This window comes from Giraffa tippelskirchi, chromosome 7 (genome assembly GCF_054371585.1).
Source record: "Giraffa tippelskirchi isolate mGirTip1 chromosome 7, T2T-mGirTip1v1.2.pri, whole genome shotgun sequence".
NCBI classification, from domain to species: Eukaryota; Metazoa; Chordata; class Mammalia; order Artiodactyla; family Giraffidae; genus Giraffa; species Giraffa tippelskirchi.
The window spans coordinates 73,479,384-73,491,940 of NC_137281.1; the positions used below are offsets into that span (position 1 = coordinate 73,479,384).

Consider the following 12,557-nt stretch of genomic DNA (forward strand, 5'->3'; position numbering starts at 1 on the left):
GATGACAAAGGATTCTGCTCCCACCAGATAAACTATGTGTAAAGACCAATAGTCTTTATTCTGCATCTGTCTTTGCCAGTTGTACTTGCTATTATAAATATGCAATTTATTAAAAACAAATTAAGAATATAAAAATTTTCAATGAAAACTAAGTTGTGAAAGACATTCACTTCCAATATGGACTAAATAACTGCTATGACTTACCCTCACATTGTAAACTAGAAAACTAAATGAAATATATGGGGGGAAAACCCTTTATCCAGAAATTGGAAACACAGGTAGTTCAGACCTATGACTCCCTGAGTGAAGGCAAACAATGAAGTGAGACCTAAGGTCGCTCCAGCTTCCTATCTGGGGGTTTCCGAGGATAACACCAGCACAGTGAGGTGCTCCGGCTGGGCTGAGGGGACAGATTAGCATTTGGGGAGGCTGGGGTAAAAAAATTTACAGGGCAGGGCACCAGAGATGAGGGTGTAGAGAAAAGGCACCAGAAATCTATAAAAAGGGCTCCTTGAGTCATTATCTGAATACTAAATCATTCATAGGTAAATTGTCACGAGGCTTGGCAAGAAGCACCCAGGGAACTATCAATTATTAATAACAACCATCAGAGATCACACAGGCTGGGGGACATTTACATTCCTGCCCATATGGGGAGGGAGACTTTTTTGAACAACTGGGGCATTTAGAGAGACCTTTAGTGGTTCTTATCTTAGGGGCAGAGCTAAACTAGTCCTCGAGTAAGGCCTACACTAGACCTACCTAACCAGGATTTTTAAATGTATTGAAAGGATCAAGCTGATCTTTAAGTAACTTGCTGGCCAAAACAAAAATAAACACTCTTAAAATACAAAGAATGACACTCAATAATATTCTGCTGCATACAGATATTCAACTGTTCTCTACTATCAAGGCCTTGTGCCTTTGCCAAAACTCAGGGTTTACTTCTGAACTCCCTCCTCTTCCACTTATCTACTAACATTTCCTCGTCTTGATGACAGCACCATGCTGTTTTGATCACCACAGCATTAAAATAATAATAATAATAATAATTCTTGAAATAAGGTAGTGTTAGCTCTCAAAACTTTGTTCTTTATGTGACTTGTCTTACTATTTAGATCCTTGGCATTCCATATGAATTTTAGAACCAGCTTTTGAATTCCTACCAAAAAAATCCTACAGGGATTTTGATTAAGATTGTATTCAGTTCAGTCCAGTCACTCAGTCATGTCTGACTCTTTGCAACCCCATGAATCACAGCACGCCAGGCCTCCCTGTCCATCACCAACTCCCAGAGTCTACCCAAACCCATGTCCACTGAGTCGGTGATGCCATCCAGCCATCTCGTCCTCTGTCATCCCCTTCTCCTCCTGCCCCCAATCCTTCCCACCATCAGGGTCTTTTCCAAGAGTCAACTCTTCGCATGAGGTGGCCAAAGTATTGGAGTTTCAGCTTCAACATCAGTCCTTCCAATGAACACCCAGGACTGATCTCCTCTAGGATGGACTGGTTGGATCTCCTTGCAGTCCAAGGGACTCTCAAGAGTCTTCTCCAACACCACAGTTCAAAAGCATCAAATCTTCGGCACTCAGCTTTCTTCACCGTCCAACTCTCACATCCATACATGACTACTGGAAAAACCATAGCCTTGACTAGATGGACCTTTGTTGGCAAAGTAATGTCTCTGCTTTTAAATATGCTGCCTAGGTTGGTCATAACTTTCCTTGCAAGGAGTAACTGTCTTTTAATTTCACGGCTGCAATCACCATTAGCAGTGATTTTGGAGCCCCCCAAAAATAAAGTCTGACACTGTTTCCACTGTTTCCCCATCTATTTCCCATGGAGTGATGGGACCAGATGCCATGATCTTAGTTTTCTGAATGTTGAGCTTTAAGCCAACTTTTTCATTCTCTTCTTTCACTTTCGTCAAGAGGCTCTTTAGTTCTTCTTTGCTTTCTGCCATAAGGGTGGTGTCATCCGCATATCTGAGGATATCTCTCCTGGCAATCTTGATTCCAGCTTGTGTTTCTTTCACCCCAGCCTTTCTCATGATGTACTCTGCATATACGTTAAATAAGCAGGGTGACAATACACAGCCTTGACGTATTCCTTTTCCTATTTGGAACCAGTCTGTTGTTCCATGTCCAGTTCTAACTGTTGCTTCCTGACCTGCATACAGGTTCCTCAAGAGACAGGTCAGATGGTCTGGTATGCCCATCTCTTTCAGAATTTTCCACAGTTTATTGTGATCCACACAAAGGCTTTGGCATAGTCAATAAAGCAGAAATAGATGTTTTTCTGGAACTCTCTTGCTTTTTCAATGATCCAGGGGATGCAAGCAATTTGATCTCTGGTTCCTCTGCCTTTTCTAAAATCAGCTTGAACATCTGGAAGTTCACGGTTCACATATTGCTGAAGCCTGCCTTGGAGAATTTTGAGCATTACTTTGCTAGCGTGTGAGATGAGTGCAATTGTGCAATAGTTCGAGAATTCTTTGGCATTGCCTTTCTTTGGGATTGGAATGAAAACTGACCTTTTCCAGTCCTGTGGCCACTGCTGAGTTTTCCAGATTTGCTGGCATACTGAGTGCAGCACTTTCACAGCATCATCTTTGAGGATTTGAAATAGCTCAACTGGAACTCCATCACCTCCACTAGCTTTGTTCATAGTGATGCTTCTAAGGCCCACTTGACTTCACAGAGATTCCATAAATATATCTCAGTAGAAAAAACATCTTAACTATATCGAGTCTTCTGACTCAATGAACAAGGTATATTTCCATTTCTCTCCATCAAATTTTGTTTTCTATGTGTAACATCTTGTAGGTTTCAGTGTACCTGTCTTTTACATCATTTGTTAAATTTTATCTCTATTTCTTTTTGAAATTTCAGCATAAATTTCACTTCCTAATTGTTTGGTTTTCAAATTTAACTTTCTAATTGTTTGTTGCTAAAATACAGAAGTGTAATTAATATTAGTATATTGATCTTTTATGTTGTAACTTTGCTAAACTCACTTATAGTTGCTTTTATTGTAGTTTCCATCAGATTTTCTTCATAGACGATCATGTGACTAAAGGCTGTTTTCTTTCAATGATCAAAATAAGTAGTGAAAATAGTGAGAACAGACTTTCCTGTCTTATTTCTGATCTTGGGGGAAAGCACTAAGTCTTTCACCAGTAAGTATGACAGCTGTGTATCTTTTGGTAGATGCCCTTTATCAGGTTGAACCAGTTCTCCTCTATTATAAATTTGCTGAGTTTTTATCAGTAATGGATATTCAGTTCAGTTCAGTTCAGTCGCTCAGTCATGTCCGACTCTCTGCGACCCCATGAATTGCAGCACGCCAGGCCTCTCTGTCCATCACCAACTCCCGGAGTCTACCCAAACCCATGTTCATCGAGTCAGTGATGCCATCCAACCATCTCATCCTCTGTCGTCCCCTTCTCCTCCCGCCCCCAATCCTACCCAGCATTAGGGTCTTTTCCAATGAGTCAACCCTTCGCATGAGGTGGCCAAAGTATTGGAGCTTCAGCTTCAACATCAGACCTTCCAATGAACACCCAGGATTGATCTCTTTTAGGATGGATTGATTGGATCTCCTTGCAGTCCAAGGGACTCTCAAGAGTCTTCTCCAACACCACAGTTCAAAAGCATCAATTCTGCGGCGCTCAGCTTTCTTCACCGTCCAACTCTCACATCCATACATGACCACTGGAAAAACCATAGCCTTGACTAGACGGACTTTTGTTGGCAAAGTAACGTCTCTGCTTTTAAACATGCTATCTAGGTTGGCCATAACCTTCCTTCCAAGGAGTAAGCGTCTTTTAATTTCATGGCTGCAGTCACCATCAGCAGTGATTCTGGAGCCCAAAAAAGTAAAGTCTGACACTGTTTCCACTGTTTCCCCATCTATTTCCCAAGGAGTGATGGGACCAGATGCCATGATCTTAGTTTTCTGAACGTTGAGCTTTAAGCCAACTTTTTCACTCTCCTCCTTCACCTTCATCAAGAGGCTCTTTAGTTCTTCTTCACTTTCTGCCATAAGGGTGGTGTCATCCGCATATCTGAGTTTATTGATATTTCTCCTGGCAATCTTGATTCTAGCTTGTGTTTCTTCCAGCCCAGCGTTTCTCATGATGTACTCTGCATATAAGTTAAATAAGCAGGGTGATAATATACAGCCTTGACGTACTCCTTTTCCTATTTGGAACCAGTCTGTTGTTCCATGTCCAGTTCTAACTGTTGCTTCCTGACCTGCATACAGGTTTCTCAAGAGACAGGTCAGATGGTCTGGTACTCCCATCTCTTTCAGAATTTTCCACAGTTTATTGTGATCCACACAGTCAAAGGCTTTGGCATAGTCAATAAAGCAGAAATAGATGTTTTTCTGGAACTCTCTTGCTTTTTCGATGATCTGGCGGATATTGGCAATTTGATCTCTGGTTCCTCTGTCTTTTCTAAAACCAGCTTGAACATCTGGAAGTTCACGGTTCACGTATTGCTGAAGCCTGGCTTGGAGAATTTTGAGCATTACTTTACTAGCATGTGAGATGAGTGCAATTTTGCGGTAGTTTGAGCATTCTTTGGCATTGCCTTTCTTTGGGATTGGAATGAAAACTGACCTTTTCCAGTCCTGTGGCCACTGCTGAGTTTTCCAAATTTTCTGGCATATCGAGTGCAGCACTTTCACAGCATCACCTTTGAGGATTTGAAATAGCTCAACTGGAATTCCATCACCTCCACTAGCTTTGTTCGTAGTGATGTTCTCTAAGGCCCACTTGACTTCGCATTCCAGGATGTCTGGCTCTAGGTGAGTGATCACACCATCGTGATTATCTGGGTCGTGAAGATCTTTTTTGTACAGTTCTTCTGTGTATTCTTGCCACCTCTTCTTAATATCTTCTGCTTCTGTTAGGTCCATACCATTTCTGTCCTTTATCGAGCCTATCTTTGCATGAAATGTTCCTTTGGTATCTCTAATTTTCTTGAAGAGGTCTCTAGTCTTTCCCAATCTGTTGTTTTCCTCTATTTCCTTGCATTGATCGCTGAGGAAGGCTTTCTTATCTCTCCTTGCTATTCTTTGGAACTCTTCATTCAGATGAGAATATCTTTCCTTTTCTCCTTTGCTTTTCACTTCTCTTCTCTTCCCAGCTATCTGTAAGGCCTCCTCAGACAGCCAAATGGATATTAGGTGTTGCCAAAATCTTTCTCTGCATCTGAGATGATCATATGGTTTTCTCTTTTAGTTTATTAATATAACAAATTACAGTGATTGACTTTCAAATGTAAAGTCAACCCAACATTCCTGTGATAAATCTCAGTTGGTTACAATGCACATATGCACATATGTTGCATATGATTCACTACAATTGTTTAGATTTTTGCATCTCTGCTTATGAAGGATACTGAACTGCAGTTTTCTGTTCTCTTCCCTGGCTTCCCTGGTGGCTCAGATGGTAAAGCATCTGCCTGCAATGCGGGAGACCCGGGTTCGAACCCTAGGTTGGGAAGACCCCCTGGAGAAGAAAATGGCAACCCACTATAGTATTCTTGCCTCGAGAATCCCATGGACAGAGGAGCCTAGTAGGCTACAGTCCACAGGGTCACAAAGAGTCGGACACGACTGAGCAATTTCACTTCACTCACTTTGTGAAGAAGTGGTATTATTTCTTCCTTGGCTGTTCAGCAGAATTCACTATTGAAGGTATAATGGACTGAAGTATGTCTTCACAAAATTCATGTGTTGAAGCCCTAATATAATAGGGTTGGCATCCTTATAAAAAAGGAAGAGACACTAAAGCTCTCTGAACACACAAAAAAGTCACTGCAGGAAGGCACTGTCTGAAAGCCAGAAAGAGAGGCCTCAGCAGAAACAGAATTTTGTAGCACTTTCAGCCTCTAGAACTATGAGAAAATAAGTTTCTGTTGTTTAAGCCACCCAGTTTGTAGTACTCAGTTATGTTAGCCTTAGTCAACTAATACAGAAGGCATCTTGGCCTAGAAATTTTTTTGGTTTGTTGTTGTTTGTTGATTTGCTTTTTAGTGAGGAAGTTTTGAAATAAAGATGCAATTTACTTAGTAGATTTGTTATTACTCAGGTTTCCCACTGCTATATAATACTTATGTCTGTCAAGGAATCTGTCCATTTCATCTAATGCATTGGCAAAAGTTGTCCATAATATTCCTTATTATCCTTTTGCATATCTGTAGACTAGGTCATGATGTCACCTCTCTTACTTCTAACATTGGTAATCTGTGCTTCTCTTTTTTTCCTGGTCAGTTTGAGAAAGGTTTATCAATTTTACTGATCTTCTCCAAGATTAGTTTTATTGATTTTTCTTATTATTTTTCTGTTTTCAATTTCACTGATTTTTGCTTTACCATTGTTTTCTCCTTTACTATTTCCTTTCCTCTGTTTACTCTGGATTTCATTCACTCTTCTTTTTCTAGTTCCTTAAGTTAGAAGCTGATGTCACTGATATGAGAGTGTTCTTTATTTCTAACATAGGCATTTAGTACTATAATTCACCCATCACTCTTTTCATGACATTTTCATATATTGCTATATTGTATTTTCATTCTATTTTAGTTAAACATATTTTCAAATTTCCTTTACATTTCTTTGACCCATGGGTTATTTTAAAGTGTGCTACTTACTTTCCAAATATTTCAAGATTTTACAGAGATCTTTCTGTTACTGATCTTCTGTTAATTCTATTTGGAATCATAAAAAACACTTTTGATATTAATCCTTTTATATTTATTGATACTTCTTTTATGGTTCAACATATAAACTATCTTGATAAATATTCTGAGTGTATTTGAAAAAACTGTGTTATCTTCTGATCTTGAGTGAAAGTTATACAAATGTTAAACAGATCGAGTTGTCTGACAGTGTTGTTTGAATCTCTTCTATCCTTACTGTCCACTTGGGTTACTATAATGAGTTAACAATCACTGAAGAGTGGTATTAAAATCACTGACTATAATTGTGGATTTGTCTATTTCTTCTTGCGCTTTTACCAGTTTTCGTATCGTGTATTTTAAAACTCTGTTATTAACAGAATAATTGTTTACTTCAGATAAATACCCAGGAGTGGAATTGCCAGGTGATATTGTAGCTCTAACTTTTTGAGGAATCTCCATACTGTTTTCCATAGTGACTGTACCAATTTACATTTCCCACCAACAGCCCACAGTGTTTCCTTTTCTCAACAACCTCCCTAACACTTGTCATTTACTGTCTTTTTGATAACAGCCATTTTAACAGGGGTGAGATGATATCTCATTGTGGTTTTGACTCGCACTTCCCTGATGATTTGTGATGGGGAGCACCTTTTCATATGTCTGTGGCCATCTATATGTCTTCTTTGGAATAATGTCTATTCAGATCCTCTGTGTAAACACTAACTAGAAAAGACGTATGCTCCCTTATGTTCACTGTAGCATTTTTAGAGATAGAGAAGCAACCTAACTGTCCATTAATAGATGAATGGATAAAGATGTGATATATGTATACGACGGAACACTGCTGTTGTTCACGGCTCAGTCACGTCCTACTCTTTGCAACCCCATGGACTGCAACATACCAGGCTTCCCTGTCCTTCTCTATCTCCCACAGTTTGCTCAAACTCATGTCCACTGAGTCAATGATGCCATCCAACCATCTCATCCTCTGTCGCCTCCTTCTCCTCCTGCCCTCAATCTTTCCCAGGCTCAGGGTCTTTTCCAATGAGATGGTTCTTCGCATCAGGTGGCCAAAGTGTTGGAGCTTCAGCTTCAGCATCAGTCCCTCTGATGAATAGTCAGGGTTGATTTCCTTTAGGACTGACTGGTTTGGTCTCCTTGCTGTCCAAGGGACTCTCAAGAGTCTTCTCCAACACCACAGTTCAAAAGCATCAATTCTTCGGCACTCAGTCTTCTTTATGATCCAACTCTCATATCCACTTATGACTACTGAAAAACCATAGCTCTGACTATTTGGACCTTTGTTGGCAAAGTGATGTCTCTGTTTTTTATGATCACATGGATTACAGTCCTGTGTAACTCGATGAAACTAAGAGCTATGTCGTGTAGGGCCACCCAAGACGGAAAGGTCATGGTGGAGGGTTCTCACAAAACATGGTCCATTGGAGAAGGGAATGACAAACCAGTTCAGCCTTCTTGGCTTGAGAACCCCCTGAACAATATGAAAAGGCAAAAATTGAGTATTACTCAGCCATAAAAAGAGTGAAATCTTGCCATATGCAACAATATGGGTGGACATAAAGGGTATTAAGTGAAATAAGTCAGACAGAGAAAGACAAATACTGTACAATTTCCCTTATATATGGAATCTAAAAAACAAAACAAATGAACAAACATAACAAAACAGAGTCATAGATTCAGAAAACCAACAGGTGGTTGCCAGAGTGGAGAAAGTGAGGGGATGAGAGAAATAGGTAAGGGCTACTAAGAGGTACAAAACTCCAGTTGCAAAATAAATGAGTCACAGCATACTTGCTGTGCAAGAGAGGCTGAAAACCCACTCTCTGCATGTGCAGTGTGCAGTGTGAGAATACAGTAATATGTAGTATCTTTAATGGTAAAAGATGGTATCTTTACTTATCATAATGATAAATTTTAAATGTATAGAAACACCGAATCACTATGAAGCCAATTCAAAGTTGGAGGTCATTACACTTCAAAAATAAACAAGCAAATAAACAAACTTATTGGAAAAGAGACCACATTTGTGGTTATCGGGAGTAAGGGGAAAGGGTAGGGGGAATTGCATCAAGGCAGTCAAAAGGTACAAACTCCCTGTTATAAATAAGTACTAGGGATATAATGCACAATATGATAAATATAATTGACTGCTGTATATTATGTGTGAAAGTGGTTAAGAGTAAATCCTAAGACTTCTCAACACAAGGAAAAAAATTTTTTTCTATTTCTTAATTTTGTATCTATATGAGATGATGGATGTCCACTAAACTTATTGTGGTAATCATTTCATGATATATATAATGTCAAATCATTATGTTGTACACCTTAAATTTATACTATGCTGTAAGTCAATTATATCTCAACAAAACTGGAAGAAAAAAGAGAGAAAAATTATTTAGAATTATTATGTACTCTTGAGGAAGTCACCCCTACATAATTATGAAATAACCTTATCCCTGATAAGATTCTTTGTTCTAAAATCTACCGTCTGGTACTAATGATGTATTATATAATGTATTATAATTCATAATATATGCTGCTCTATTTAACAGTATATAGTGACTTCAGCTGTCTTCTAATTTGTGTGGTAAGATAAATAATGGTCCTCCAAAGATATTCATATCTTTTTTTTGAGAGTTGCAATATTTTACTTTTATATAAACATGGATCTATTCTTTTTCAAATTCTTTTCCCATTTAGGTTAGTATATTATGTTTACCAAAGTTCCCTGTGCTATACAGTAGGTCCTTGTTGGTTATCCATTTTAAATAAAGTAATGTGTACAGGTCCATCCCAAACTCCCTAACTATCCCATCCCCCAACTCTTTCCCCTGGTAACCTTAAGTTTGTTCTCTGTGAGTCTATTTCTGTTTTGTAAATGAGTTCATTTTTATCATTTCGTTTTTAGATTCCATACATGAGATATCATACAATATTTCTTTCTCTGACTTAGTTCACTCAGGATGACAAATTCTAGGTCTATCCATGTTGCTACAAATGGCATTATTTCATTCGTTTTAATGGTTAAGTAATATCCATTGTATATATGTACCACATCGTCCTTATCCATTCTTTTGTTGATGAGTATTAAGTTGCTTCGGAGAAGGCAATGGCACCCCACTCCAGTACTCTTGCCTGGAAAATCCCATGGACGGAGGAGCCTGGTAGGCTACAGTCCATGGGGTCGCGAAGAGTTGGACATGACTGAGCAACTTCACTTTCACTTTTCACTTTCATGCACTGGAGAAGGAAATGGCAACCCACTCCAGTATTCTTGCCTGGAGAATCCCAGGGATGGCGGAGCCTGGTAGGCTGCCGTCTATGGGGTCGCACAGAGTCGGACACGACTGAAGCGACTTAGCAGCAGCAGCAGCAGCATTAAGTTGCTTCCATATCTTGGCTATTGAAACAGTGCTGCAATGAACACTGGGGTGCATGAATCCTTTCAGACCATGTTTTTCTCCCAATATGTGTCCAGGAGTATGACTGCAGGAGCATATGGTAGCTCTATTTTTAGTTTTGAAAGCAACCTCCACACTGTTCGCCACAGTTCAGTTCAGTTTGGTCTCTCAATCGTGTCCAACTCTTTGCAACCACATGGACTGTAGAACGCCAGGCTTCCCTTGTCATGACCAGCTCCTGGAGCTTGCTCAAACTCATGTCCATTGAGTCAGTGATGCCATCCAACCATCTCATCCTCTGTCGTCCCCTTCTCCTCCCACCTTCAATCTTTCCCAGCATCAGGGTCTTTTCCAATGAGTCAGTTCTTTGCATCAGGTGGCCAAAGTATTGGAGCTTCAGCTTCAACATCAGTCCTTCCAATGAATACTCAGGACTGATTTCCTTTATGATTGACTGGTTGGATCTCCTTGCAGTCCAAGGGACTGTCAAGAGTCTTTCCCAACAACACAGTTCAAAAGCATCAATTCTTCGGTGCTCAGTTTTCTTTATAGTCCAACTCTCACATCCATACATGACTACTGGAAAAACCATAGCTTTGACTAGACGGACCTTCGTCGGCAAAGTCTCTGCTTTTTAATATGCTGTCTAGGTTTGTCATAGCTTTTCTTCCAAGGAGCAAGCATCTTTTAACTTCATGGCTGCAGTGATTTTGAAGCCCCCCAAAATAAAGTCTGTCACTGTTTCAACTATTTCCCCATCTATTTGCCATGAAGTGATGAGACTGGATGCCATGATCTTAGTTTTCTGAATGTGGTGTTTTTCACTCTTCTCTTTCACTTTCATCAAGAGGCTCTTTAGTTCTTCTTCGCTTTCTGCCATAGTGGCTATACCAATTTGCATTCCCACCAATAGTGTTGGAAGGCTCCCTTCTCTCCACACTCCCTCTAGCATTTATTGTTTGTAGATTTTTTGAAGATAGCTATTTTGACTGGTGTGAGTGATATCTCACTGTAGTTTTGATTTGCATTTCTCTAATAATTAGTGATGTTAAACATTTTTTCATGTGCCTTTTGGCCATCTGTATGTCTTCTTTGGAGAAATGTCTATTTAGCTCTTCTGCCCATTTTTTGATTGGGTTGTTTGTCTTGATGATATCAAGACACATGCCACATGAGCTATTTGTAAATTCTGGAGACTAATCCCTTGTTGGTCACATTATTTGCAAATATTTCCTCCCAATCTGTTGTTTTGTTTACCGTTTCCTTCATATATTAATCCCCCAAGTCCTGAGAATGTTCTCTTATAGACAGTAAAAGAGACTTTGCAGATGTGATTAAGGATCTAGGGAAGAGAATCTTACCATGGATTATCTGGGTATATATGCAATCACAAGAATTCTTTAAAGATGAAAGGGTTGGTGGGAATGTAAATTGGTGTGGCCACTGTCCAGAAGAGTATGGAGGTTTCTCAAAAAAATAAAAATAGAACTACCACATGACCCAGTAACTCCAATCCTGGGTATAGATATGAAAAAAACAACATTAATTTTAAAAGATACATGTACCCCAATGTTCATAGTAGCATTATTTATAATTGCCAAGATATGGGAGCCACCTAAGTGTCCATCAACAGATGAATGGATAAAGGATATGTGGTATGCATATACAATGGAATATTTCTCAGCCATTGTTGTTTAGTTGCTCAGTTGTATGAGACTCTTCGTGACCCCATGGAGTGTAGCCCACCAGATTTATCTGTCCATGGGATTTCCCAGGCAAGAATACTGAAGTAGGTTACCATTTCCTTCTCCAGGAGATCTTCTGGACCCAGGGATCAAACCTACTTCTCTTACATTGCAGGTGGATTCTTTACCACTGAGCCACCAGGAACTCAGCCATTAAAAGGAACTAAATTTTACCATTTGCAGGAATATGGATGAACTTGGAGGCCATTATGCTAAGTGAAATAAGTCAGAAAGAGAAAGGTAAATACTGCATGGTATCCTTTGTATGTGAAATCTAAAAAATGCAACAAACTAATGACTATAACAAAAAGACTCACAGATACAGAGAACAAACTAGTTATCAGTGGGGTGGGGAGGGGCAATATAGGAGTGGGGGAGTGGGAAGTACAAACTATTGGGAGTACGACACGTTACAGGATATGCAGTACAATATGGGGAATATAGCCAATATTTTGTAATAACTGCAAATGGAGTATAACCTTTAAATTTTGTATTAAAAATAAAAAAAGAGGAAAGCAAAAAAATTAAAAGAGGGGAAGGCAAAGTGATAAGAGAAGCACAGATTGGACAGATGTAGACAGCAGCAAAGGAATGCCATAGCCTCCAGCAGCTGGAAGGGAAAGGAACACATTTTTCGCTAGAGCATAGAGAAGGAACCAGCCCTGCTGAGACCTTGGTTTTAACTCCCAGCACCTGGACTT

General features: G+C 39.5%; 1 protein-coding gene across 2 annotated transcripts in view; it reads right to left on the reverse strand.

Annotated features, from left to right (window-relative positions):
- ANKRD31 (ankyrin repeat domain 31) overlaps positions 1–12,557 on the reverse strand; it is a 140,022-nt gene that overhangs the window by 84,141 nt on the left and 43,324 nt on the right. The gene's annotated exons all lie outside the window — the stretch shown is intronic.